The sequence below is a fragment of the Drosophila miranda genome, assembly GCF_003369915.1.
Source record: "Drosophila miranda strain MSH22 chromosome Y unlocalized genomic scaffold, D.miranda_PacBio2.1 Contig_Y1_pilon, whole genome shotgun sequence".
Lineage (NCBI taxonomy): Eukaryota > Metazoa > Arthropoda > Insecta > Diptera > Drosophilidae > Drosophila > Drosophila miranda.
Window position 1 is genome coordinate 19,786,024 of NW_022881603.1, and position 26,550 is coordinate 19,812,573.

Below are 26,550 nucleotides of genomic sequence, written 5' to 3' on the forward strand. Positions count from 1 at the left end.
GAAGGTGGTGGGGCGAAATTTTGAGATACACGTTTTATAGTAAGATCTAACAGAAGTGCGGATACCAAATTTGGTAACTCTAGCCTTAATAGTCTCTGAGATTTTTGAATATCCCCAGATTTTCGTCCTTTGCGGGGGCGGAAGGGGGTGTGGCGAAATTTTGAAACAAACTCGTCTCGGACTTTTAAAGTCTCTGAGATCTAGGCGCTAATGTTTTACAGACAGGGCGAGAAAAAATGAAATTGTTTTCTTGATGCTGGCTATAATAATAATACGATCATATCTCATATCTTTAAAATTGTGAATGCCACAGATTTTCGTGGGGGCGGAAGTGGGCGGGGCGAAGTTTTGAAATATTTTTGTAGCAGTGACATATCACAGAAGTCTGGATCCAAAACATCGTTGCTCTAGCTCTTATAGTCTTTGAGCACTAGGCGCTGAAGGGGACGGACAATCGACTCGTCTATTGATGCTGATCAAGAATATATATACTTTATGGGGTCGGAAACGATTCCTTCTGGACGTTACACACATCCACTTTTACCACAAATCTAATATACCCCAATACTCATTTTGAGTATCGGGTATAAAAAAAACGAGGGGGAACGTTGTGAGTTGCTGCGGACACCGCAACTCTACAGTTATGCCCGATACTAAGTCAGTATGGCTCTCCTCCGGCAGACGCCGCTAATATTAAACGACACGACAAGGAGTGCGTGCGAGAGAGACAGAAAATCAGTCTGAGCGTGACGTCGGGCGCTGCGTAGCCACTGCAAATTGATTTGTTCCTATTGGCTATAAAAATGATCTGATCTGATCCAGATTCAGCAATCTGATAGATATGGTCATTATCTATGATTCTGCGATTTTACTTTTCTCGAATGTGCAATATTGTGGATGCAACAGATTTTGTCCTTTGTGTGGGCGGAAGGGGGTGGGGCGAAATTTTGAGATACACGTTTTATAGTAAGATCTAACAGGAGTGTGGATACCAAATTTGGTTACTCTAGCCTTAATAGTCTCTGAGATTTTTGAATATCCCCAGATTTTCGTCCTTTGCGGGGGCGGAAGGGGGTGTGGCGAAATTTTGAAACAAACTCGTCTCGGTCCGATATATTAGGAGTGTGGATACCAAAATTTGGTTATTCTAGCTTTTGTAGTCTCTGAGATCTAGGCGCTAATGTTTTACTCTAAGCAAAGCCGCCTATGCTACGTGTGTGTTAGAGAGAGACAGGGCGAGAAAAAATGAAATTGTTTTCTTGATGCTGGCTATAATAATAATACGATCCAATTCAGATTCCGCAGTCTTAAAGATATGGTCATTCTCTACAATTCTACGTTTTTGGTTTTCTCATATCTTTAAAATTGTGGATGCCACAGAGTTTCGTCCTTTTTGGGGGCGGAAGTGGGCGGGTCGAAGTTTTGAAATATTTTTGTAGCAGTGACATATCACAGAAGTCTGGATCCAAAACATCGTTGCTCTAGCTTTTATAGTCTTTGAGCACTAGGCGCTGAAGGGGACGGACAGACGGACAGACGGACGGACGGACAGACGGACAGACAGACAGGGCTCAATCGACTCGGCTATTGATGCTGATCCAAAATATATATACTTTATGGGGTCGGAAACGATTCCTTCTGGACGTTACACACATCCACTTTTACCACAAATCTAATATACCTGTTCGGAGCAGAACCCAGCCGATTAGCTGCTTGCCAAATAGCACCTAATTCTTGGCCCTCAGCCGCTTATTTTGTTTGTTACTTATGTCTATGTCACTCATTTGTTTGTTAAAGCTCTGCGCTTGCTTGCCCTGCTAAACGCTCTCTGCCAGCTCGCTCTTCGCTATCTCCGCTTTGCGTCTGCCTACCGACGTCGGCCGAGCGAAGCTGCGCTTAGCGATCGGAGCGGCAATGTAAAGGGCAGGCAAGCCACACTTGCAATTTGGATGTCACGCATTAAAGAACATATCGTAATTTTATTTCTGCGCCGAGTTTTGTTTAATTCGAAATAATTAGTCGGCCGATCGGGGATAAAAAACATTATCTCCACATAAAATTTGGTGACCCCGACGTGATCGAAGAGTTGCAGTGTCAATTAATAATCATTCGCGATCGACATTCGTTAGCCCTAGCAAATTTTCGGCGGTTAAGCACAATTCGGTGCTAAAACACACTTACATAAACCTCCATACACGCATTGCTGGCTATTAATTTCTCTGTCGCGACAATTCGGTCAGTGCAGTGCGGTAGGCAGTGCAGCGAACTCACTAATACACACAAGCGGAGTACAAAGCGGAATCGGACAGCTCGCACAGCCGCACAGCTAAAGGCATTAGCTGTAATCCCTTTGCTTTCGGTTCCCACGTTTATACGTATACAGGGTGTCTTTTTCGGTCGTGCTGAGTGACTCTTTTAAAACCTCAACATGGCAGCACCTGAGCCTACCAATGTCGCGAACGCAGCAATGCCGAGTGATGTAGATTTCTACAAGCACAAGGCCGAGTCCATCGCGCGCCAACTAAAGGCCATGGATCGCTTTCTTACCAAGGAAGAGCTTGCCGAGTTAGATGAGGCAGAACTTCAAGCTCGCTTAGAGCAAATCGAGCGAATGAATGCGGATTTCGATGCCGCTCAAACGAGCCTTGAAAGGCTGGATTTCCTGCAGTTAGCCCATGATGCCCGGCTAGACTTTTCGAATGTTTATGTCAAGGTTAGGTCCAGGCTGTCGCGGGAGTTGATGGCTGCTCGCACGGTAAATGTTGCCAATTCAACGGCTCGGCATACTCTCGAGGGGAATTCGTCGTTGTTCGCCTATAATAGTACAGGCCGTTCTCGAATGCCCGAGTTGCAGCTTCCGCGATTCAGTGGGAGCTACATGGATTGGCCAGAATTCCACGCGATGTTTTCGACAATGGTGCACAAAGACCATCGTATACCAATCATCGAAAAATTCCAATATCTTCGTGGATGTCTAGATGGTGCTGCGCTGGATACGATTCGTTCCTTGGAACTTTCTGAGGAGAATTACGACAAGGCGTTGAATTTACTAATGTTGCGATTCGATAATAAACTGTTACATTTTCAGGCACACGTCAAGGCTATTTTCGGGCTGCAAGGGGTGGAGAAGGGCTCGGCTATCGGCTTGCGCGCGCTCAGCGATAAAATCAATTCGCACTTGCGTGCACTTCAGACCTTGGCGACCCCGCAGGAGATTTCCGATGGGTTGCTGATCTTCATCATAGGCACGAAATTGGACCACAAGACCAAGGAGAAATGGGAAGAGAACTTGCCGACGTCAGGATTGCCTCGGTGGTCAAGCATGGCCTCATTCTTGGAAGCAAGATGTCGGATGCTGGAAAATTTGGGATCGGCTATGGTAACAATTCCTAGCCAGCAGGTGGGAGAAAGTAAACCTAGCACCCTAATCACCTCCATTAACGATCATAATAGCTCAACATGCAAGTATTGCAAATCCTCCGATCACTACATATCCCGATGCCAGGCATTTATAGATCTCCCTGTTTTTTCTCGATACAAGGAGGTGAAGAAGCGCCATTTATGTCTAAACTGCCTCAACAAAGGCCATTCATTACAACGCTGCAAGTCAGGGGCATGTAGAAATTGCCAAGCCAAGCATCACACACTGCTCCACATGCAGTCGGGCGCTGACGCTGAGTTGCCGTCGCCGAGCACGGAATCGACCCAGCATGATCCTGCAAGTGCCCTAGTAGCAAGCAAATATATTAGCCCTCCCCCCTCGAGTCAAAAATCTCTGCCTAGCCAAAACGTGCTGCTAGCTACTGCAATCGTATATGTCAGGGGCCGTTTTGGATCGCTTATTCCATGTCGTGCCATTTTAGATTCCGCTTCTCAGGTTAACTTTATAACATCGAGACTCGCCAATCAGCTGCAGTTAGATCCTCACCCGTCTCACGTTAAAATCGCCGGTATTGGAGAGTCAATTCTACCATCCAGCAAGGCTGTGGACATCGTCCTGCAATCTCAAGACGAAAGCTATCGCGGTTTCCTCTCTGCAATTATCACTGCCTCAATCACAGGAATGCAGCCTAACTTCGGCCTAGACGCAAAGGATTGGCCAATGCCAAATAACCTAAAACTAGCTGATCCTAATTTCGCCAAGCCCCAGCGTGTCGATCTGTTGATAGGTGCTGGTTTGTTTTTCGAATTAATGTGCGTTGGACAGATTCGACTGTCAGACCAATTGCCAACATTGCAGAAGACGAAACTTGGCTGGATAGTGTCAGGAAGTATTAAAAACTCTGAGAAAGCCCGTGCGGCGCTAGCAGCCGTTGAAGATCCCCCTGTCATCTCCGCTTGCGAGACTAATTTGTGCGATATTGTAAGGCGGTTTTGGGAAGTCGATGGAGATTATTCGCCCTCATCAATTTCGGAGGAAGATGTTCATTGCGAACAGCATTTCGTCACAAACTGCATTCGCCTAGAGTCCGGAGCTTACTCCGTGCGTTTGCCAACCAAATTCAGTCTAGAGGAATTAGGAGAATCGTATCAGCAGGCGCTACGTAGATTTCTCAATTTGGAGAGGAAGCTAGCAAAAAATGCACAGCTTAAGGCAAAATATATGGAGTTTCTTCAGGAGTATCGTGATTTAGGACACATGTCGCCAGCTTCGCGGCAGTCAGACCTCCCGCAGTACTTCTTGCCTCACCATTGCGTCCACAAGCAGGATAGTACAACCACCAAATTACGCGTAGTGTTCGATGGATCTGCCAAAACAGCGTCTGGAGTATCACTGAATGATGCGCTTATGGCTGGACCCACCATCCAACCTAAAATTCTGATAACTCTGCTTCGTTTCCGCTTTTTTAAAGTCGCCTTGTGTGGCGATATCTGCAAAATGTACCGCTGTGTACGCGTTTCCCATCCCGATACGCACGTGCAGTGCATCCTATGGCGCAATGACCCGAAGGAGGAGATTCAGGTGTTCAAGTTGGAGACTGTTACTTACGGAACCAAACCTGCCGCTTTCTTAGCAATTCGTGCTATGCATCAATTGGCAAATGATGAAGAGTTGCGTTTTCCGCTTGGCGCTGATGTTGTTCGAAGAGATTTCTATGTCGATGATCTCATATCTGGAGGGGACAGCATTGATTCTGTCATCAAAATTCGTCAGCAGGTAAAGGAGCTACTTTCGAAAGGATGTTTTCCCATACGTAAATGGTGTTCCAATGAACCCGCTGCTTTGGAAGGCGTATCGGAGGCGGATCGCGAAAAGTTCCTTACCTTTCATGACGGGACTGAAGTAACCAAGGCGCTTGGTCTAGTTTGGGATCCCACCACGGACAATCTTCTGTTTAGCTTCGCTCACGTCGGAACCGCTGCAGGCCCAATATCGAAGCGTTCGGTCCTGTCTACACTAGCTAGGTTCTACGATCCTCTAGGGCTCATCTCTCCCATCATCACAAAAGCTAAAATATTTATGCAGTCGCTATGGAACGAAAGCCTAAAATTGAATTGGGACGAAAGCCTGCCCCAGGATCTACATACGACTTGGATTGAGCTGACTTCGCAGTTGTCGATGGTTAAAAACTTTAAGTTTCCACGTTACGTGCTTCGGCAGCAAGCCAGATTAGAAATGCACGCGTTTTGTGATGCGAGCCAAGCAGCATATGGCGCCTGTGTATACATGCGTTCGGAAGCTCTTGGCATTGTGCAAAGTCATCTCTTATGCTCTAAATCCAGAGTCGCGCCCTTGAAAAGTATGACTATCCCCAAGCTTGAGCTGTCCGCTGCCCTCGTATTAGCCGAACTAGTGTCCACCATAGTTAAGGGATTATCAGCTCCATGCCAAATACATTGCTGGTCGGATTCGTCCATAGCCCTTGCCTGGATTCGAGAATCACCATTGAATTTTAATATATTTGTTTCTAATCGAGTTCAGCGGATTCAGGAGCTCACCGCTGGAATGACTTGGCATCACGTGCCCACAAAGTTGAATCCTGCCGACATCATATCACGTGGAGCCACGCCCGCTGAACTAATGGATAGCAGCCTTTGGATCTCTGGACCACCATTCTTGCGTCTTGAGAGCTCAGAGTGGCCTGCAGGCTTGCAATTGCCGACCGATGTACCAGAACGTCGTCATGCAGCATTGGTTGTTTCAAACGAAAGGGATGTATCGTACGATTGCAAATTTCAAAACTCATTCGGATCCATGCAGCGCGTCTTTGCTTACATATATCGATTCTACATTCTCAAGGACAAAGGCATAGCGCGGTCGAAGGGTCAACTTACCGTAATCGACATCAAAAATGGTACGCATTTGCTCATAAGGGCAATACAGCAGCAACAATTTTCGGAAGAGATAAGGGCCCTCGCCAGCAAACAGGCCCTACCCCCAAAAAGCACGATGGCCTCACTGAATCCATTTTTGGATAGCTTTGGATTGCTGCGTGTTGGAGGCCGCCTCCAAAATGCCGAATTGGACTACGACGCGAAGCACCCGATCCTGCTTCCTAAGGGACATCCTGTCACTGTCTCTATTATTATCTTCTTTCACGAAAGGTTTCTCCACGCAGGAGCTCAAGGATTGCTCGGACTGCTTCGGCAAAAATTCTGGCCTATTGGCGGACGCAAATATGTTGCGGGAATCATTCGCAAATGTGTTAGATGCTTTCGTTTGAAGCCAGTGCTGAGGGAACATATCATGGGAAACTTGCCTGCGGATCGCGTAAGGACTAATCCAGCATTCCACACAACGGGCGTTGATTTTTGCGGACCCTTTTATCACAAGTCGGAAGTCAGAAGCAGGCCTCCTATCAAATGTTACATCGCTGTCTTCGTATGCTTTAGCACCAAAGCAACTCATTTGGAAGTCGTTCGGGATCTATCTACAGAATCCTTTCTGGCAGCATTAAGGCGTTTTATAAGTCTACGTCCCAAACCTCGAATCATCTGGTCAGACAACGCTACAAATTTTGTAGGAGCAAAAAATGAGCTTTTGGAGCTTCGGCAAATGCTCCTCAGCGATCCTCATACGTCGGCTGTGTCACATCTCTGCGTTTCTAGTGGAATCGACTGGAAATTCATCCCCCCTCGCTCACCTCATTTTGGGGGTTTGTGGGAGGCGGCTGTTAAAGCAGCTAAATATCATTTTCATCGCATCGTCGGGACCTACATTTTTACTCTTGATGAAATTCAGACCTTGGCTTGTGAAATCTCTGCTTTGTTAAATTCCCGTCCGCTTTATGCAATTACAGAAAGTCCCGATGATCTAGATGTGCTCACGCCAAACCACTTTCTCAATGGAGCCCCGAAAGCTGCATTCGACGAGCCAGATGTGGCGCATCTCCGGGTCAACCTACTTAGTCGATGGCAGCGGCTGTGTCAAATGAAGCAGGCGTTTTGGAGAAAATGGAGCACGGCGTATCTTTCGATTCTTCAGGAGCGGAGCAAGTGGCGGTCATCGTCTCCAAACATCAAGCTAGGAGCGCTCGTCATGATCAAGGAGGAAACGCTGCCACCATTAAGGTGGCCGCTTGGCCGCATTGAGAGCGTCATCCCAGGAAAAGATGGAACCATCAGAGTAGCCGTCATCCGCACTCAAAAAGGCCTTTTCAAGAGGGCCGTTGGAAAAATAGCGGTTCTGCCCCTTCAGGATGGATCTGTTGAAAGCCTTTGCCTTCCAACGGGGGGTGAATGTTCGGAGCAGAACCCAGCCGATTAGCTGCTTGCCAAATAGCACCTAATTCTTGGCCCTCAGCCGCTTATTTTGTTTGTTACTTATGTCTATGTCACTCATTTGTTTGTTAAAGCTCTGCGCTTGCTTGCCCTGCTAAACGCTCTCTGCCAGCTCGCTCTTCGCTATCTCCGCTTTGCGTCTGCCTACCGACGTCGGCCGAGCGAAGCTGCGCTTAGCGATCGGAGCGGCAATGTAAAGGGCAGGCAAGCCACACTTGCAATTTGGATGTCACGCATTAAAGAACATATCGTAATTTTATTTCTGCGCCGAGTTTTGTTTAATTCGAAATAATTAGTCGGCCGATTGGGGATAAAAAACATTATCTCCACAATACCCCAATACTCATTTTGAGTATCGGGTATAATAAACTTTAAATAAAAATTAAGAAATTCAATTTGAAAAAAAATAATTGAATTATATATAATCAAATTTGATTTAAACATTAAAAATTATTTTTAATATATTTATTTTATATAAAAAAACAATCAAAACACCATCAAGTTTACAGAACACAGTTTTTTCCGAAAAAAAATAGCGCAAAAATACTATAAAATAACACAAAATACCACAATACCAAAAAAATTGACACTGAAACAAGGACCGAAAAATGTGATAATACTACCGCAAACAATTAATAAAAAAAAAACAATCAAAATAACATACAATTTACAATTTATTTATTTTAAACATGAAATAAATTGGAATAATTATTTAATTATTTTTAATAATGATTAATTATAAAATATATTTATTTGAAATATGAAATCATGATATCGATCATGCCGAACGATTTGTGGCCAGTAACAGTAAACAACATAATTTGTTTTAGTGATATAATTTGATTTATATATATATAATTTTTCTAGGTTAAATCTGGCAAAGCACGATATACCCTGCCAATCCACAATTACCTTCGGGTATCCGCGGAGCAGGAACAACAGAATCGCCACTGGCACTAAATCAATGCAGACAACAACTACACAGCCGTGGACATAAGGATACAGTTGCAAGGCAGTGAGAGCAGGGGGGAGAGCAGAGGTGGGGCAGGGAGAGCATGGGGAGCAGAGACAGCTGCGCGAAGCCGAAAGGAGACCAGAAAGAGAGTGGGGGCCATTGGGGCAGGGGACAGGTAGGGAAAAAATGCATTTTTATTCTCGTAAAATATACGTAAATATATTATTAAGTGCAACGGCAACAACAAATTGGTTAAGCAAAACAAAAAAACCAGCGACAAGAGCACCAGTAGAAAAGAAAAAAACCTCCAAAGAAAAATTACGAGTAACGAGATACCCTCGCTATTCGCAACTTTCATCAGCTATCCAGAAGAAATCCCTTAAATTATAGATAAATACTGCATAATCCTCGCCTTCGTTATCATAAACTCAGAGAAAACGAGGGGGAACGTTGTGAGTTGCTGCGGACACCGCAACTCTACAGTTATACCCGATACTAAGTCAGTATGGCTCTCCTCCGGCAGACGCCGCTAATATTAAACGACTCGACAAAGAGTGCGTGCGAGAGAGACAGAAAATCAGTCTGAGCGTCACGTCGGGCGCTGCGTAGCCACTGCAAATTGATTTGTTCCTATTGGCTATAAAAATGATCTGATCTGATCCAGATTCAGCAATATGATAGATATGGTCATTATCTATGATTCCGCGTTTTTAGTTTTCTCGAATGTACAATATTGTGGATGCAACAGATTTTCGTTCTTTGTGTGGGCGGAAGGGGGTAAGGTGAAATTTTGAGATACACGTTTTATAGTAAGATCTAACAGGAGTGCGGATACCAAATTTGGTTACTCTAGCCTTAATAGCCTCTGAGATTTTTGAATATCCCCAGATTTTCGTCCTTTGCGGGGGCGGAAGGGGGTGTGGCGAAATTTTGAAACAAACTCGTCTCGGTCCGATATATTAGGAGTGTGGATACCAAATTTGGTTGCTCTAGCTTTTGTAGTCTCTGAGATCTAGGCGCTAATGTTTTACTCTAAGCCACTCCGCCTATGCTACGTGTGTGTTAGAGAGAGACAGGGCGAGAAAAAATGAAATTGTTTTCTTGATGCTGGCTATAATAATAATACGATCCAATTCAGATTCCGCAGTCTTAAAGAAATGGTCATTCTCTACAATTCTACGTTTTTGGTTTTCTCATATCTTTAAAATTGTGGATGCCACAGATTTTCGTCCTTTGTGGGGGCGGAAGTGGGCGGGGCGAAGTTTTGAAATATTTTTGTAGCAGTGACATATCACAAAAGTCTGGGTCCAAAACATCGTTGCTCTAGCTCTTATAGTCTTTGAGCACTAGGCGCTAAAGGGGACGGACAGACGGACGGACGGACAGACGGACAGACAGACGGGGCTCAATCGACTCGTCTATTGATGCTGATCAAGAATATATATACTTTATGGGGTCGGAAACGATTCCTTCTGGACGTTACACACATCCACTTTTACCACAAATCTAATATACCCCAATACTCATTTTGAGTATCGGGTATAATAAACTTTAAATAAAAATTAAGAAATTCAATTTGAAAAAAAAATAATTGAATTATATATAATCAAATTTGATTTAAACATTAAAAATTATTTTTAATATATTTATTTTATATAAAAAAACAATCAAAACACCATCAAGTTTACAGAACACAGTTTTTTCCGAAAAAAAATAGCGCAAAAATACTATAAAATAACACAAAATACCACAATACCAAAAAAATTGACACTGAAACAAGGACCGAAAAATGTGATAATACTACCGCAAACAATTAATAAAAAAAAACAATCAAAATACCATACAATTTACAATTTATTTATTTTAAACATGAAATAAATTAGAATAATTATTTAATTATTTTTAATAATGATTAATTATAAAATATATTTATTTGAAATATGAAATCATGATATCGATCATGCCGAACGATTTGTGGCCAGTAACAGTAAACAACATAATTTGTTTTAGTGATATAATTTGATTTATATATATATAATTTTTCTAGGTTAAATCTGGCAAAGCACGATATACCCTGCAAATCCACAATTACCTTCGGGTATCCGCGGAGCAGGAACAACAGAATCGCCACTGGCACTAAATCAATGCAGACAACAACTACACAGCCGTGGACATAAGGATACAGTTGCAAGGCAGTGAGAGCAGGGGGGAGAGCAGAGGTGGGGCAGGGAGAGCATGGGGAGCAGAGACAGCTGCGCGAAGCCGAAAGGAGACCAGAAAGAGAGTGGGGGCCATTGGGGCAGGGGACAGGTAGGGAAAAAATGCAGTTTTATTCTCGTAAAATATACGTAAATATATTATTAAGTGCAACGGCAACAACAAATTGGTTAAGCAAAACAAAAAAACCAGCGACAAGAGCACCAGTAGAAAAGAAAAAAACCTCCAAAGAAAAATTACGAGTAACGACTTGAGAGATACCCTCGCTATTCGCAACTTTCATCAGCTATCCAGAAGAAATCCCTTAAATTATAGATAAATACTGCATAATCCTCGCCTTCGTTATCATAAACTCAGAGAAAACGAGGGGGAACGTTGTGAGTTGCTGCGGACACCGCAACTCTACAGTTATACCCGATACTAAGTCAGTATGGCTCTCCTCCGGCAGACGCCGCTAATATTAAACGACACGACAAAGAGTGCGTGCGAGAAAGACAGAAAATCAGTCTGAGCGTCACGTCGGGCGCTGCGTAGCCACTGCAAATTGATTTGGCTATAAAAATGATCTGATCTGATCCAGATTCAGCAATATGATAGATATGGTCATTATCTATGATTCCGCGTTTTTAGTTTTCTCGAATGTACAATATTGTGGATGCAACAGATTTTCGTCTTTTGTGTGGGCGGAAGGGGGGAAGGTGAAATTTTGAGATACACGTTTTATAGTAAGATCTAACAGGAGTGCGGATACCAATTTTGGTTACTCTAGCCTTAATAGCCTCTGAGATTTTTGAATATCCCCAGATTTTCGTCCTTTGCGGGGGCGGAAGGGGGTGTGGCGAAATTTTGAAACAAACCCGTCTCGGTCCGATATATTAGGAGTGTGGATACCAAATTTGGTTGCTCTAGCTTTTGTAGTCTCTGAGATCTAGGCGCTAATGTTTTACTCTAAGCAAAGCCGCCTATGCTACGTGTGTGTTAGAGAGAGACAAGGCGAGAAAAAATGAAATTGTTTTCTTGATGCTGGCTATAATAATAATACGATCCAATTCAGATTCCGCAGTCTTAAAGATATGGTCATTCTCTACAATTCTACGTTTTTGGTTTTCTCATATCCTTAAAATTGTGAATGCCACAGATTTTCGTCCTTTGTGGGGGCGGAAGTGGGCGGGGCGAAGTTTTGAAATATTTTTGTAGCAGTGACATATCACAGAAGTCTGGATCCAAAACATCGTTGCTCTAGCTCTTATAGTCTTTGAGCACTAGGCCCTGAAGGGGACGGACAGACGGACAGACGGACAGACGGACGGACGGACAGACGGACAGACAGACAGGGCTCAATCGACTCGGCTATTGATGCTGATCAAGAATATATATACTTTATGGGGTCGGAAACGATTCCTTCTGGACGTTACACACATCCACTTTTACCACAAATCTAATATACCCCAATACTCATTTTGAGTATCGGGTATAATAAACTTTAAATAAAAATTAAGAAATTCAATTTGAAAAAAAAAAATTGAATTATATATAATCAAATTTGATTTAAACATTAAAAATTATTTTTAATATATTTATTTTATATAAAAAAACAATCAAAACACCATCAAGTTTACAGAACACAGTTTTTTCCGAAAAAAAATAGCGCAAAAATACTATAAAACGAGGGGGAACGTTGTGAGTTGCTGCGTACACCGCAACTCTACAGTTATACCCGATACTAAGTCAGTATGGCTCTCCTGCGGCAGACGCCGCTAATATTGAACCACACGACAAAGAGTGCGTGCGAGAGACACAGAAAATCAGTCTGAGCGTGACGTCGGGCGCTGCGTGGCCACTGCAAATTGATTTCTTGCTTTTGGCTACAAAAATGATCCGATCTGATCCAGATTCAGCAATCTGATAGATATAGTCATTATCTATGATTCTGCGTTTTTAGTTTTCTCGAATGTGCAATATTGTGGATGCAACAGATTTTCGTTCTTTGTGGGGGCGGAAGGGGGTGGGGCGAAATTCTGAGATATACGTTTTATAGTGAGATCTAACAGGAGGGCGGATACCAAATTTGGTTACTCTAGCCTTAATAGTCTCTGAGATTTGTGGATGCCCCAGATTTTCGTCCTTTGCGGGGGCGGAAGGGGGTGTGGCGAAATTTGGACACGAAACGGTCAAGGTCCGATATCACAGGAGTGTGGATACCAAATTTGGTTGCTCTGGCTCTTATAGGTTCTGAGATCCTTGAACTCATATTTTGCAATTGGCAAAACCGACCATGAAACCTGTGTGTTAGAGAGAGACAGAGCGTGAAAGAATGAAATTGTTTTCTTGATTCTGGCTAATTATACGATCTGATTGAGATTTTACGATCTAGAACATATAGTCATCCTCTACGATTCTGCGTTTTTGGTTTTATCGTATCTTTAAAAATGTAGATGCTACAGATTTTCGTCCTTTGTGGGGGCGGAAGTGGGCGGGGCGAAGTTTTGAAATATTTTTATAGCAGTGACATATCACAGAAGTCTGGATCCAAAACACCGTTGCTCTAGATCTTATAGTCTTTGAGCACTAGGCGCTGAAGGGGACGGACGGACAGACGGACAGACAGACAGGGCTCAATCGACTCGGCTATTGATGCTGATCCAAAATATATATACTTTATGGGGTCGGAAACGATTCCTTCTGGACGTTACACACATCCACTTTTACCACAAATGTAATATACCCCAATACTCATTTTTAGTATCCAGGTATAAAAAAAATGTTTGTCCCACGCAGCAAAGAAGATTTGCGCGAAAACGCAGGAGATTTTGCTCCCGAGCAATGCAGAATTTGTTTGTTTGAGATGCTCGCTATCGAAAACCTAACTATTGTGATGGGCCTATTTTAGGCTGAGTTAAGCTCAGTCCCGTCCAGGGGTCAATCCACAATAAATTTGTAGAAATGGATGGAACTTCAAAGGAGACGTCGGGGGTGGCCTATCGTAGAGTAGATGGATCGGGGCTTGGGCGGGCGTTGCTAGCGTCGTGTATCGAATGGTGTATGTAGACGTGGAGTGGGGTGGAGTCGGTGCCTCGGCTAATTGGAGTGAACTTACGCAATCGGGTGTTTTTACTTCGATAATTTGACACTTTATTGTACGTATTAGTAGTTGAAATGCACTTATTTTTACTTCGTCGCCGATGTCTTCTCGTGAGTTGCGGGTACCGCGTCTGTACTCCGGGTCGAGTCTCTGCGTAAGTTGTTCTTTGGTTCTCGTCGCCGTCTTTTTATAGGCCCGTATTGCTGGGTCGGCGGGTTGCCAAATGCGCTTCCGCGTCGGGTCGCACTTTGCCGTTCTTGGTGATCGTTGCAGATTTTGGCGGCGCCGACTTTCCTCCGTCGATGAACCCGGAAAACCGCACTCGGCCGATGGCTTGGCTTGGAGTGGGGGAAAGCTCGTGTGACCTGATGTCTTTGGTCATCGTTCTAGAGTTTGCGCGTGTTGATCGTTAGTTGCTTGCGGAGGGGGCGCTGGTTGTGGGGTGCGGTGCGATGCGCTCATTATAGGTCGGGGGACGGATTGTATCGAAACCTTTTAGGTTCGTTACACTATTACCAACTGTAAGCATCAATTTCATGAAAAATGTCTGCGAACCTACATCGAAACCAAAAAGGAGTGTCCTGTATGCAAACAATTATGTCATCCGAAAGATTTAATTACGATGTCTGGTGCAATGGTAGGTCAACGTCCACAACCAGCAACAGGTTCAGTCACCAAGGGGGCCACTCCGAAAGCACATCATACGCGTAGCAAATCGAGACAGGGAAATGAAGTGGCAGGTTCACCAACCGGCCGCAAAGGTCCAGCCTTAAATACAACTGTTACTCATAGCCCAGCTATGACCAGTAGTATTAATACCACGCAAAAAGGGCGGCCTCCAAGAAAACAGACCCAAGCAAGATCCGGTTTGGTAAATTTTTCGAACAGTTCCAATAGATCTCCGATCCAGAACCGTTTGGATTATGAGCAGATCCTTAGTATGATGGAAAATTTAATAGACAGAAAGTTTGCTACCTTACAGGTACAAACCAATTTAGAGGGAAACGAACAATTTGTAAATTTGAGAAATCAAAGTTCAGTTGGAAGTGCGCAGTCCCCAATAGGGCGAGTACAGTCTACGACACGATCCCAAACGAATACCGGAGGGGTCCTGAGAAAGTAGCACAAATTGTCCAAAGTTGGACCGTAAAGTTTGATGGTTCAATCAAAGGTCCCACAGTGCAAGAGTTTCTTTATCGACTCCGAGCACTGACGGAGGATAGTTTGAACAACAATTTCAGTTCTTTATGCAAGAATTTGCACATCGTCTTATGTGGTAAAGCCAGAGAGTGGTATTGGCGCTATCGGAAAGAGATTGGTAGTGTAGAATGGGAAGAGTTTTGCGAAGCTCTAAAGAGTCAATATCACGATCACAAGGATGATGATATCATTATGGAAGAAGTGCGACCGAGGAAGCAAAAAGAGGGCGAACTGTTCGATGTATTTTACGACGACATAGTGACTCTTGTGTCTCGAATGATTATTCCTCTAGATGAGTACAGGTTAATACAGCAATTAAAAATAAATTTAGTACCCGAATTGCGTCAGGCTCTATTGTATGTAACTGTATCGTCAGTAGCGCATCTAAGGCAGTTAGTGCACATGCGAGAGAATCTTTGGAAAGAGCAGGGCTTCCGAGGAAGCACAGTTCAGAAAACTTACAAGCCAACAATAGCAGGCTTAGAGGAAGCGGCCTCTGAGACAGGAATGGACGAAAAGGAGGACGAGATACAGGCCCTTAACTTTTCGTCTAAGAAGTTTACCTGTTGGGACTGCGATCAGGAAGGTCACGGGTGGGACTTGTGCTTACAGCCTCGAAGCATATTTTGCTATGGCTGCGCAAAAACGTCTATAAACCACAATGTTCCGTTTGCTTAAAAAAGTCCGAAAACTTCAGAAGGGGACCATCCGCCGACAGCAGTCGGATGGCCCCGAAGTAAATGTTTTAATTCCTTAGACAAATCGGCTGAGAGTAGCTACTGCACGGGTTGAGTGACTACGCCTCGAGGAAAGAGTAGTCCGTAGTCAACTCGACAACGGAAGCCTACTTGCATTTTTGGTTCATCTATTTTGTGTGTCTTGGCTAAGCCAACCAAAAGTAACGTAACGAAGAGAAATAAAGAAAACGAACAAGAAAATCAGGGAAATCAGCACGCAAAGAGAAAAATCTAAACAAATGCAACTAATGGTTTAATCGCGCATGTTGATTCAGATTTAGTACGATCAGTGGTGTCTCGTGTAAATAATCAATTTTTTTGACTTAGTGCCCAAACGGAAAACACATCGAACCTCATCGCAACGACGAAGGCCTTCGGCGGAAAAAACGAGTGAGTGCATACAAAACAATAAGACATGTAAGCTATCTGTATATTAAATTAGTTATTTATATGATTGCCACCAAACGTAAAATGATTGAAAATTAGCGTGAAAACAAAAAGAACGAGGTGGAACGTTGTGAGTTGCTGCGGACACCGCAGAGTATGGCTCTCCTGCGGCAGACGCCGCTAAGAGTGCGTGCGAGAGAGACAGAAAATCAGTCTGAGCGTGACGTCGGGCGCTGCGTAGCCACTGAAAATTGATTTCTTGCTTTTGGCTACAAAAATGATCCGATCTGATCCAGATTCAGCAATCTGATAGATATGGTCATTATCTAAGATTCTGCGTTTTTAGTTTTCTCGAATGTGCAATATTGTGGATGCAACAGATTTTCGTCTTTTGTGGGGGCGAAAGGGGGTGGGGCGAAATTCTGAGATATACGTTTTATAGTGAGATCTAACAGAAGTGCGGATACCAAATTTGGTTACTCTAGCCTAAATAGTCTCTGAGATTTGTGGATGCCCCAGATTTTCGTCCTTTGCGGGGGCGGAAGGGGGTGTGGCGAAATTTGGACACGAAACGGTCAAGGTCCGATATCACAGGAGTGTGGATACCAAAACCGACCATGAAACCTGTGTGTTAGAGAGAGACAGAGCGAGAAAGAATGAAATTGTTTTCTTGATTCTGGCCATAATCATTATACGATCTGGTTTAGATTTTGCACTGTAGAAGATATGGTCATCCTCACCGATTCTGCGTTTTTGGTTTTATCGTATCTTTAAAAATGTGGATGCCACAGATTTTCGTCCTTTGTGGGGGCGGAAGTGGGCGGGGCGAAGTTTTGAAATATTTTTGTAGCAGTGACATATCACAGAAGTCTGGATCCCAAACATCGTTGCTCTAGCTCTTATAGTCTTTGAGCACTAGGCGCTGAAGGGGATGGACGGACGGACGGACGGACGGACGGACGGACGGACGGACAGACGGACAGACAGACAGGGCTCAATCGACTCGGCTATTGATGCTGATCAAGAATATATATACTTTATGGGGTCGGAAAAGATTCCTTCTGGACGTTACACACATCCACTTTTACCACAAATCTAATATACCCCAATACTCATTTTGAGTATCGGGTATAACGAGGGGGAACGTTGTGAGTTGCTGCGGACCCCGCAACTCTACAGTTATACCCGATACTAAGTCAGTATGGCTCTCCTCCGGCAGACGCCGCTAATATTAAACGACACGACAAGGAGTGCGTGCGAGAGAGACAGAAAATCAGTCTGAGCGTGACGTCGGGTGCTGCGTAGCCAGTGCAAATTGATTTGTTCCTTTTGGCTATAAAAATGATCTGATCTGATCCAGATTCAGCAATCTGATATCATTATCTATGATGCTGCGTTTTTAGTTTTCTCGTATCCTCAATATTGTGGAAGCAACAGATTTTCGTCCTTTGTGGGGGCGGAAGGGGGTGGGGCGAAATTTGGAGATATACGTTTTATAGTGAGATCTAACAGGAGTGCGTATACCAAATTTGGTTACTCTAGCCTTAATAGTCTCTGAGATTTGTGAATATCCCCAGATTTTCATCCTTTGCGGGGGCGGAAGGGGGTGTGGCGAAATTTTGAAACAAACTCGTCTCGGTCCGATATATTAAGAGTGTAGATACTAAATTTGGTTGCTCTAGCTTTTATAGTCTCTGAGATCTAGGCGCTAATGTTTTACTCTACGCAAAGCCGGCTATGCTACGTGTGTGTTAGAGAGAGACAGGGCGAGAAAAAATTAAATTGTTTTCTTGATTCTGGCAATAACAATTATACGATCTGGTTCAGATTTTGCACTCTAGAAGATATAGTCATCTTCTACGACTCTGCGTTTTTAGTTTTCTCTTACCGTCGAAATTGTGGATGCCACAGATTTTCGTCCTTTGTGGGGGCGGAAGTGGGCGGGGCGAAGTTTTGAAATATTTTTGTAGCAGGGACATATCACAGAAGTCTGGATCCAAAACATCGTTGCTCTAGCTCGTATAGTCTTTGAGCACTAGGCGCTGAAGGGGACGGACAGACGGACAGACGGACGGACGGACAGACAGACAGGGCTCAATCGACTCGGCTATTGATGCTGATCAAGAATATATATACTTTAAGGGGTCGGAAACGATTCCTTTTGGACGTTACACACATCCACTTTTACCACAAATCTAATATACCCCAATACTCATTTTGAGTATCGGGTATAACGAGGGGGAACGTTGTGAGTTGCTGCGGACACCGCAACTCTACGGTTATACCCGATACTAAGTCAGTATGGCTCTCCTCCGGCAGACGCCGCTAATATTAAACGACACGACAAAGAGTGCGTGCGAGAGAGACAGAAAATCAGTCTGAGCGTGACGTCGGGCGCTGCGTAGCCACTGCAAATTGATTTGTTCCTATTGGCTATAAAAATGATCTGATCTGATCCAGATTCAGCAATCTGATAGATATGGTCATTATCTATGATTTTGCGTTTTTAGTTTTCTCGAATGTGCAATATTGTGGATGCAACAGACTTTAGTCCTTTGTGTGGGCGGAAGGGGGTGGGGTGAAATTATGAGATACACGTTTTATAGTAAGATCTAACAGGAGTGCGGATACCAAATTTGGTTCCTCTAGCCTTAATAGTCTCTGAGATTTTTGAATATTCCCAGATTTTCGTCCTTTGCGGGGGCGGAAGGGGGTGTGGCGAAATTTTGAAACAAACTCGTCTCGGTCCGATATATTAGGAGTGTGGATACCAAATTTGGTTGCTCTAGCTTTTGTAGTCTCTGAGATCTAGGCGCTAATGTTTTACTCTAAGCAAAGCCGCCTATGCTACGTGTGTGTTAGAGAGAGACAGGGCGAGAAAAAATGAAATTGTTTTCTTGATGCTGGCTATAATAATGATACGATCCAATTCAGATTCCGCAGTCTTAAAGTCATTCTCTATAATTCTGCGTTTTTGGTTTTCTCATATCTTTAAAATTGTGGATGCCACAGATTTTCGTCCTTTGTGGGGGCGGAAGTGGGCGGGGCGAAGTTTTGAAATATTTTTGTAGCAGTGACATATCACAGAAGTCTGGATCCAAAACATCGTTGCTCTAGCTCGTATAGTCTTTGAGCACTAGGCGCTGAAGGGGACGGACAGACGGACAGACGGCCGGACGGACAGACAGACAGGGCTCAATCGACTCGGCTATTGATGCTGATCAAGAATATATATACTTTATGGGGTCGGAAACGATTCCTTTTGGACGTTACACACATCCACTTTTACCACAAATCTAATATACCCCAATACTCATTTTGAGTATCGGGTATAACGAGGGGGAACGTTGTGAGTTGCTGCGGACACCGCAACTCTACGGTTATACCCGATACTAAGTCAGTATGGCTCTCCTCCGGCAGACGCCGCTAATATTAAACGACACGACAAAGAGTGCGTGCGAGAGAGACAGAAAATCAGTCTGAGCGTGACGTCGGGCGCTGCGTAGCCACTGCAAATTGATTTGTTCCTATTGGCTATAAAAATGATCTGATCTGATCCAGATTCAGCAATCTGATAGATATGGTCATTATCTATAATTTTGCGTTTTTAGTTTTCGCGAATGTGCAATATTGTGGATGCAACAGATTTTCGTCCTTTGTGTGGGCGGAAGGGGGTGTGGTGAAATTTTGAGATACACGTTTTATAGTAAGATCTAACAGGAGTGCGGATACCAAATTTGGTTACTCTAGCCTTAATAGTCTCTGAGATTTTTGAATATCCCCAGATTTTCGTCCTTTGCGGGGGCGGAAGGGGGTGTGGCGAAATTTTGAAACAAACTCGTCTCGGTCCGATATCTTAGGAGTGTGGATACCAAATTTGGTTGCTCTAGCTTTTGTAGTCTCTGAGATCTAGGCGCTAATGTTTTACTCTAAGCAAAGCCGCCTATGCTACGTGTGTGTTAGAGAGAGACAGGGCGAGAAAAAATGAAATTGTTTTCTTGATGCTGGCTATAATAATCATACGATCCAATTCAGATTCCGCAGTCTTAAAGTCTTATGGTCATTCTCTACAATTCTGCGTTTTTGGTTTTCTCATATCTTTAAAATTGTGGATGCCACAGATTTTCGTCCTTTGGGTGGGCGGAAGTGGGCGGGGCGAAGTTTTGAAATATTTTTGTATCAGTGACGTATCACAGAAGTCTGGATCCAAAACATCGTTGCTCTAGCTCTTATAGTCTTTGAGCACTAGGCGCTGAAGGGGACGGACAGACGGACAGACGGACGGACGGACAGACAGACAGGGCTCAATCGACTCGGCTATTGATGCTGATCAAGAATATATATACTTTATGGGGTCGGAAACGATTCCTTCTGGACGTTACACACATCCACTTTTACCACAAATCTAATATACCCCAATACTCATTTTGAGTATCGGGTATAAAAATTGAAAACCTCTACGACGCTAATGAATTGATATGCAAAATGTATTTATACAAGAATTTATTTGCCAATTTGTTTCCATAACGAATCTGATTGAAAATGACAGCGCCGCCATGAAAACCATTCACACAAAGACTATCATCGAAAGTCGCCCCAAACAAAAAGGCCATCTGGGATTTTTCAGATTGTCGCTTGTCCTTCCGGACTCACTTTTTTGTCGTGTAAATTAATTTAGAAGAGAGATGGCAGTCACATTAATATAAATTAAGTGCAGAGGCTGAGAAAAAAAAGAGTCTCAAACAAGTTTAAAGTGGCGTTTTCTAGTGCCATTTAAAGATCAAGAAAGTAGCAGATACTTTCATTAAAGATTGTGGAAATTTTCAAAGAAAAAGCCAAAGGGATCATTGTTGCCTGTTGGTCCTAGAAGTTTGAGGCTCGATCACAGCCCTGATTGCAATGGAGAAAACATATGTCTTTGGAGAGCAAATCTTAAATAAACGAGGGGGAACGTTGTGAGTTGCTGCGGACACCGCAACTCTACGGTTATACCCGATACTAAGTCAGTATGGCTCTCCTCCGGCAGACGCCGCTAATATTAAACGACACGACAAAGAGTGCGTGCGAGAGAGACAGAAAATCAGTCTGAGCGTGACGTCGGGCGCTGCGTAGCCACTGAAAATTGATTTGTTCCTATTGGCTATAAAAATAATCTGATCTGATCCAGATTCAGCAATCTGATAGATATGGTCATTATCTATGATTCTGCGTTTTTAGTTTTCTCGAATGTGCAATATTGTGGATGCAACAGATTTTCGTCCTTTGTGTGGGCGGAAGGTGGTGGGGCGAAATTTTGAGATACACGTTTTATAGTAAGATCTAACAGAAGTGCGGATACCAAATTTGGTAACTCTAGCCTTAATAGTCTCTGAGATTTTTGAATATCCCCAGATTTTCGTCCTTTGCGGGGGCGGAAGGGGGTGTGGCGAAATTTTGAAACAAACTCGTCTCGGACTTTTAAAGTCTCTGAGATCTAGGCGCTAATGTTTTACAGACAGGACGAGAAAAAATGAAATTGTTTTCTTGATGCTGGCTATAATAATAATACGATCATATCTCATATCTTTAAAATTGTGAATGCCACAGATTTTCGTGGGGGCGGAAGTGGGCGGGGCGAAGTTTTGAAATATTTTTGTAGCAGTGACATATCACAGAAGTCTGGATCCAAAACATCGTTGCTCTAGCTCTTATAGTCTTTGAGCACTAGGCGCTGAAGGGGACGGACAATCGACTCGTCTATTGATGCTGATCAAGAATATATATACTTTATGGGGTCGGAAACGATTCCTTCTGGACGTTACACACATCCACTTTTACCACAAATCTAATATACCCCAATACTCATTTTGAGTATCGGGTATAAAAAAAACGAGGGGGAACGTTGTGAGTTGCTGCGGACACCGCAACTCTACAGTTATGCCCGATACTAAGTCAGTATGGCTCTCCTCCGGCAGACGCCGCTAATATTAAACGACACGACAAGGAGTGCGTGCGAGAGAGACAGAAAATCAGTCTGAGCGTGACGTCGGGCGCTGCGTAGCCACTGCAAATTGATTTGTTCCTATTGGCTATAAAAATGATCTGATCTGATCCAGATTCAGCAATCTGATAGATATGGTCATTATCTATGATTCTGCGATTTTACTTTTCTCGAATGTGCAATATTGTGGATGCAACAGATTTTGTCCTTTGTGTGGGCGGAAGGGGGTGGGGCGAAATTTTGAGATACACGTTTTATAGTAAGATCTAACAGGAGTGTGGATACCAAATTTGGTTACTCTAGCCTTAATAGTCTCTGAGATTTTTGAATATCCCCAGATTTTCGTCCTTTGCGGGGGCGGAAGGGGGTGTGGCGAAATTTTGAAACAAACTCGTCTCGGTCCGATATATTAGGAGTGTGGATACCAAAATTTGGTTATTCTAGCTTTTGTAGTCTCTGAGATCTAGGCGCTAATGTTTTACTCTAAGCAAAGCCGCCTATGCTACGTGTGTGTTAGAGAGAGACAGGGCGAGAAAAAATGAAATTGTTTTCTTGATGCTGGCTATAATAATAATACGATCCAATTCAGATTCCGCAGTCTTAAAGATATGGTCATTCTCTACAATTCTACGTTTTTGGTTTTCTCATATCTTTAAAATTGTGGATGCCACAGAGTTTCGTCCTTTGTGGGGGCGGAAGTGGGCGGGTCGAAGTTTTGAAATATTTTTGTAGCAGTGACATATCACAGAAGTCTGGATCCAAAACATCGTTGCTCTAGCTTTTATAGTCTTTGAGCACTAGGCGCTGAAGGGGACGGACAGACGGACAGACGGACGGACGGACAGACGGACAGACAGACAGGGCTCAATCGACTCGGCTATTGATGCTGATCCAAAATATATATACTTTATGGGGTCGGAAACGATTCCTTCTGGACGTTACACACATCCACTTTTACCACAAATCTAATATACCCCAATACTCATTTTGAGTATCGGGTATAATAAACTTTAAATAAAAATTAAGAAATTCAATTTGAAAAAAAATAATTGAATTATATATAATCAAATTTGATTTAAACATTAAAAATTATTTTTAATATATTTATTTTATATAAAAAAACAATCAAAACACCATCAAGTTTGCAGAACACAGTTTTTTCCGAAAAAAAATAGCGCAAAAATACTATAAAATAACACAAAATACCACAATACCAAAAAAATTGACACTGAAACAAGGACCGAAAAATGTGATAATACTACCGCAAACAATTAATAAAAAAAAACAATCAAAATAACATACAATTTACAATTTATTTATTTTAAACATGAAATAAATTGGAATAATTATTTAATTATTTTTAATAATGATTAATTATAAAATATATTTATTTGAAATATGAAATCATGATATCGATCATGCCGAACGATTTGTGGCCAGTAACAGTAAACAACATAATTTGTTTTAGTGATATAATTTGATTTATATATATATAATTTTTCTAGGTTAAATCTGGCAAAGCACGATATACCCTGCCAATCCACAATTACCTTCGGGTATCCGCGGAGCAGGAACAACAGAATCGCCACTGGCACTAAATCAATGCAGACAACAACTACACAGCCGTGGACATAAGGATACAGTTGCAAGGCAGTGAGAGCAGGGGGGGAGAGCAGAGGTGGGGCAGGGAGAGCATGGGGAGCAGAGACAGCTGCGCGAAGCCGAAAGGAGACCAGAAAGAGAGTGGGGGCCATTGGGGCAGGGGACAGGTAGGGAAAAAATGCATTTTTATTCTCGTAAAATATACGTAAATATATTATTAAGTGCAACGGCAACAACAAATTGGTTAAGCAAAACAAAAAAACCAGCGACAAGAGCACCAGTAGAAAAGAAAAAAACCTCCAAAGAAAAATTACGAGTAACGACTTGAGAGATACCCTCGCTATTCGCAACTTTCATCAGCTATCCAGAAGAAATCCCTTAAATTATAGATAAATACTGCATAATCCTCGCCTTCGTTATCATAAACTCAGAGAAAACGAGGGGGAACGTTGTGAGTTGCTGCGGACACCGCAACTCTACAGTTATACCCGATACTAAGTCAGTATGGCTCTCCTCCGGCAGACGCCGCTAATATTAAACGACACGACAAAGAGTGCGTGCGAGAGAGACAGAAAATCAGTCTGAGCGTCACGTCGGGCGCTGCGTAGCCACTGCAAATTGATTTGTTCCTATTGGCTATAAAAATGATCTGATCTGATCCAGATTCAGCAATATGATAGATATGGTCATTATCTATGATTCCGCGTTTTTAGTTTTCTCGAATGTACAATATTGTGGATGCAACAGATTTTCGTTCTTTGTGTGGGCGGAAGGGGGTAAGGTGAAATTTTGAGATACACGTTTTATAGTAAGATCTAACAGGAGTGCGGATACCAAATTTGGTTACTCTAGCCTTAATAGCCTCTGAGATTTTTGAATATCCCCAGATTTTCGTCCTTTGCGGGGGCGGAAGGGGGTGTGGCGAAATTTTGAAACAAACTCGTCTCGGTCCGATATATTAGGAGTGTGGATACCAAATTTGGTTGCTCTAGCTTTTGTAGTCTCTGAGATCTAGGCGCTAATGTTTTACTCTAAGCAAAGCCGCCTATGCTACGTGTGTGTTAGAGAGAGACAGGGCGAGAAAAAATGAAATTGTTTTCTTGATGCTGGCTATAATAATAATACGATCCAATTCAGATTCCGCAGTCTTAAAGAAATGGTCATTCTCTACAATTCTACGTTTTTGGTTTTCTCATATCTTTAAAATTGTGGATGCCACAGATTTTCGTCCTTTGTGGGGGCGGAAGTGGGCGGGGCGAAGTTTTGAAATATTTTTGTAGCAGTGACATATCACAAAAGTCTGGGTCCAAAACATCGTTGCTCTAGCTCTTATAGTCTTTGAGCACTAGGCGCTAAAGGGGACGGACAGACGGACGGACGGACAGACGGACAGACAGACGGGGCTCAATCGACTCGTCTATTGATGCTGATCAAGAATATATATACTTTATGGGGTCGGAAACGATTCCTTCTGGACGTTACACACATCCACTTTTACCACAAATCTAATATACCCCAATACTCATTTTGAGTATCGGGTATAATAAACTTTAAATAAAAATTAAGAAATTCAATTTGAAAAAAAAATAATTGAATTATATATAATCAAATTTGATTTAAACATTAAAAATTATTTTTAATATATTTATTTTATATAAAAAAACAATCAAAACACCATCAAGTTTACAGAACACAGTTTTTTCCGAAAAAAAATAGCGCAAAAATACTATAAAATAACACAAAATACCACAATACCAAAAAAATTGACACTGAAACAAGGACCGAAAAATGTGATAATACTACCGCAAACAATTAATAAAAAAAAACAATCAAAATACCATACAATTTACAATTTATTTATTTTAAACATGAAATAAATTAGAATAATTATTTAATTATTTTTAATAATGATTAATTATAAAATATATTTATTTGAAATATGAAATCATGATATCGATCATGCCGAACGATTTGTGGCCAGTAACAGTAAACAACATAATTTGTTTTAGTGATATAATTTGATTTATATATATATAATTTTTCTAGGTTAAATCTGGCAAAGCACGATATACCCTGCAAATCCACAATTACCTTCGGGTATCCGCGGAGCAGGAACAACAGAATCGCCACTGGCACTAAATCAATGCAGACAACAACTACACAGCCGTGGACATAAGGATACAGTTGCAAGGCAGTGAGAGCAGGGGGGAGAGCAGAGGTGGGGCAGGGAGAGCATGGGGAGCAGAGACAGCTGCGCGAAGCCGAAAGGAGACCAGAAAGAGAGTGGGGGCCATTGGGGCAGGGGACAGGTAGGGAAAAAATTCAGTTTTATTCTCGTAAAATATACGTAAATATATTATTAAGTGCAACGGCAACAACAAATTGGTTAAGCAAAACAAAAAAACCAGCGACAAGAGCACCAGTAGAAAAGAAAAAAACCTCCAAAGAAAAATTACGAGTAACGACTTGAGAGATACCCTCGCTATTCGCAACTTTCATCAGCTATCCAGAAGAAATCCCTTAAATTATAGATAAATACTGCATAATCCTCGCCTTCGTTATCATAAACTCAGAGAAAACGAGGGGGAACGTTGTGAGTTGCTGCGGACACCGCAACTCTACAGTTATACCCGATACTAAGTCAGTATGGCTCTCCTCCGGCAGACGC

At 42.7% G+C, this 26,550-nt stretch overlaps 1 protein-coding gene across 2 annotated transcripts in view; it reads right to left on the reverse strand.

The window, feature by feature from the left end:
• LOC117190510 (exostosin-1-like) overlaps positions 1-26,550 on the reverse strand; it is a 253,608-nt gene that overhangs the window by 175,139 nt on the left and 51,919 nt on the right. The window lies entirely within an intron of this gene.